The sequence below is a fragment of the Triticum aestivum genome, chromosome 2D (assembly GCF_018294505.1).
Source record: "Triticum aestivum cultivar Chinese Spring chromosome 2D, IWGSC CS RefSeq v2.1, whole genome shotgun sequence".
In the NCBI taxonomy this organism is placed as follows: domain Eukaryota; kingdom Viridiplantae; phylum Streptophyta; class Magnoliopsida; order Poales; family Poaceae; genus Triticum; species Triticum aestivum.
In genome coordinates, this window is record NC_057799.1 from 228,666,658 (window position 1) to 228,670,869 (window position 4,212).

Genomic DNA, 4,212 nt, shown 5'->3' on the forward strand with positions numbered 1-4,212 from the left:
CACCAACATATTGCGGAGTTCAATTAGCTCGCATGCGGCCGTGTGAGACAGTCTTGGGGTTAGGTCCAAGGTTAGGTTGTTCGAGTCCAGAGCACGAGCCACAGAAGTGTGAATTCTGTTGAAGTCGGAAAACAGTGCCGGGAATTATTGCGCTAGGGTTTGGGTGGAATGAGGGAGCCAAAGATCTAGCCAGAACGAGGTAGCGACTCCATTTCCAAGGTGCACCATGGTGAGTGATCTGAATAATTCGACCCCTTTGACGATGTCTCGCCAGATAGGAGTATGATGGTTATCCGACATGCCCACGTCACGAGTGCTAGACCAGCCGTATTTTGAGACAAGGTAGGGAGTGTCACTCGTCGTGTCTCCAATATGAAGTTTAGAGATGTGTTTGAGAAGCAAGCAAAGGTTCATTTGTGGAAGCGAAAGAAAACCGAGCCACCCATTGGCAAAGGGGGCACACACGATGTCCCAGGCAACTTTGCAATTACCACCCGTAACCTTGTCTTGACCTGTCCAGAAGAAGGCCCTACAACATTTTTCGATTTCTTGCACGGTTCCAGCAGGAAGCAAAAGAACACTCATAGCGCAGATTGGAAGGGCGCGAAGAATAGAGCTGACTAAAATTGCCCTCCCGGCCAAAGACAGAAGCAATCCCCTCCAGCCCGCTAAGCGGCGGTCAACCTTGTCAATGATGAAGAAAAAATCGGAAAGGTTTAGCTTGTGAGTGGATAGAGGCAAACCTAGGAAAGACTGGGGAAAGGAGGTGGCCGGGCAGCCCAGGATTGCCGCAAGGAGAAATCATCAATCATGCTTCTCTCTCCTCTTTGTGTAGCATAGGGATGGAGAGGTCCAATGGCAGGCCACTGCAGGGAGAGGAGCAGGGGAAGGGGAAGAAGGCGGCGGGGTCGATCGGAGGTCGGGGTGGACATGGTCCGGGCCGGTCCGGTCCCTTACCGAGCCGCCGTTTGGACCGACCGCCGGCGGACCAGACCGGACCGGACCGATCAGCGTGGCGGTCCCCTTTTGTTGCACCGTACCGGCGGAGGTAAAGCTCGGGCCGGACCGAGAGGACCGCCCATGGTGGCGGCCGCGGTGAGGTGGCGACAACGGCAGTGGCGACAGATGACTCCGACGAGCTCCTGACACAGTGAAGACAACTGCATGGTCTAGATCGGCGACGGTTCACACACGACAGCGACGAGACGCGGTGGCGCCGGCCAGAGCGCATCTGTTAGCCGCTCATGTTTATTCCTGCAGATTTTCCGTTACATGCATGTATTTTAGCGCGTGCATGAGCCCATGATTTTGTGTGTGCTGGCCTTGCCGCGGATGAATTTTGACGTGAAGATAGTCGTGGGATGACGCCTTAATTAACGGATCGAACCTCGTTTCTCATGTTGTTTCTGTTATCTGTTCAATGGAGTAAAAGGAAAGGAAAACCACCCACAATTTTCTGTTTGCGGGCCTTGCCATTTCTTGCTGTTTCTGCCATCCCAGCGTGCCTCGCCCGCTACCCTGCAACGTCGCTAGGATCGTTTTAGTATCGTGCCATCTTATGATCCGATTAAAGCGACGGCCTACGCTAACAAACGAAGACCAAGTCGCAGCCATAATTTCACTAACTGACAAAATTGAACTTTTAACAGTGCAATTACTCCCAACGATACTGAATGTTTCTGAAACTTTGACAACACCTTTTAACGTAACTGACACTGAGGTCATCACAGCGATGACATATGATGTGCGTGTGTGTGCCGCCGCTCGCTGTGCGTGTGTGTGCAGCTGCCGGCTACGTGCTGGGTCATCCATCTGATCACCTCGCCGCCATGGGCGTGGAGCCACTCGCTGAGCATGCTGTTTGTTAGAGTTGTGTCGAATATTTTGTACAAGGTAGGTTACAGTTGGACTCTGAGTTGTATTGTGTTTAGATAGAATATGGAGTCGTGTCCTAGTAGGGCACTTGTATCCTAGGCCTCTCATATATAGCAGGGCTAGACACACGATGCAACATATGCCAACATAATAGCACCGGAACGCAGGGGAAGCCGGCGGCATGTGCCGGTGTCCAGGGCGACCGGGTGCGGTATTATAGCGGTGTCGTGGGGAGGAGCGCCCATAGTCAGACCCCGGGGATGTAGCCATATCGGTGAACCTTGTTAACAAATCTCAGTGTCGTGCTTGTGTGATTGCTTGGTCCTCGGATGATCGATGGTATGTCTCGGATTTATTCTAACTCCGCCTATGTTGTCTCAACATAGCCGGTCCCAAGCCCGGGTGAAGGAGGAGGGTTGTGATAGGCTTGGCGAGCCAACGTAAAAACTCAGCCACTCTTATGGAGATGAAACCCAAAAGATTTTCGTTGGGGCGTAACCCTCTCAGCGACGCGCCACATCGGAACCCGGGTGTGGTGGAAAATGGGCAAGGGTCGGGCCATTACCCCTAGGTGGCGCGCCGTATCTTGATCCGGATACGGTGGCAAGTGAGCGAGGATCGGGTCGTCGCATCCTTAGTGGCGCGCTACATTAGTGGAAAATGAGCAAGGATCTTCGTTTTTGACTCGACGAGTGCGAAGGGTAAGGAAGCTAGCTGAGCCTAGGAGGATTCGCTTAGGTAGCTGGAACATAGGGTCTCTGACAGGGAAGCTTCGGTACCTAGTTGATGCAGCGGTGAGGAGAGGTGTTGATATCTTTTGCGTCTAAGAAACCAAATGAAGAGGACAGAAGGCGAAGGAGGTGGAGGTACCGGCTTCAAGCTGTGGTACACGGGGACGGCTGCAAACAGAAATAGCGTAGGCATCTTGATCAACAAGAGCCTCAAGTATGGAGTGGTAGACGTCAAGAGACGTGGGGACCGGATTATACTGGTCAACACTACAAAAAAATACACTTCCGTGGTGATACGTGTTTGTCACAGTAGGTCGCGTTTTTTGTCATGCATGTACATCCATGACAAATTTATGACAGAATCAAGATAGTCATACCTGTGCTGTCGTAGAAGTGTTCCATGACATTACCAAAATTATCATCACGGAAGTGTCCACTTCCATGACGATAAATCGCGCGTCACAGAAGTGCTTTCGTCAAGGGTGACCGACACGTGGCATCCACCGTAACAGAACGCCGTTAAGCTATCGGGTCCGGTTTTGGATCCGATAACCCGTCAACAGCCCCGACCAATGGGGATTCTCCATGTGTAAAATCATCATTGGCTGGAGGAAACACGTGTCGGCTCACCGTTGGGACAGATGTCATCCACTCATTGGACCCAAAGTGCCTATGATACGTCGACACGTGGCACGGCCCAACAGAGGCCCATTCCTGTGAAAAGGTCGGCCCATTTGACTTGGTCAAAAGGTGGCGGGCCGGCCCACGGCAAGCCTGTTAACGACCTGTTCGCATATAGCCCATTTACAGCTCGCTAACCCAAGGCCCGTTTACGGCCTATCCGAATTAGGCCCAGTAGCGTGATCTGGGCCGTCCAATATAATTCCAGCCCGTTTTAACTTCCGGCCCATGTATGGCCCATGACGTCTTTTGGCCCATCGAAGGCCCTTAGTAACCCTCGGCCCGTTAACGGCCCATAGTAAAACTGGCCCGTGATGAACAGTGTATCACTTTATACACATTGACGGCCCATTATACTGTTGGACCGTTTCCAGCCCATGTTATCTTTCGGCCTTCTCAGGGCCCATTTATTATTGGGCTCATTTCCAGCATTCGTTTACTTACGACCCGTTACAGGCCTTTTCTGCTTGTGGGCCAAATTCAGCCCGTGGATACAGTCGGCCCGTTTGTGGCCCGTTAATCTGTTGGGCCATTTTCATAGCATCATCAAATACGGCCGTTTAACGGCCCGTTATGGTCAGCCCATAAAACGTACGATTTCCACTCTAGCCCGTTTACGACCCCTTATACGGCCCGTACAAGGCCCTGGACGAGGGCGTACGTGAAGCTGCTTTGGTGGTTGGGTTAAGGATGGTGTCGACTATGCGGATCTGCGGTCGTGGACGGGGCGTCAGAAGCTGCTCCGGTAGGTTGGATGAGGGTGCGAGGAAACGGATCTGAGGCCGTGGACTTGTGAGTTGGCAAAGCGGCCCCGGTAGGGTTGAAAATGGTATAGGCGAAGCTACTCCGGTGGGGTTGACGATGTTGTCGGCGAAACGGCTCCGGTAGGGTTGAGGAAGGTGTCGGCGAAGAGGATCAGAGGCCG

At 52.6% G+C, this 4,212-nt stretch overlaps 1 pseudogene; it reads left to right on the top strand.

Moving 5' to 3' along the window:
- Positions 1-842: 842 nt before the first annotated feature.
- Positions 843-4,212, top strand: part of LOC123049204 (beta-ureidopropionase-like) — a 37,348-nt pseudogene continuing 33,978 nt past the window's right edge.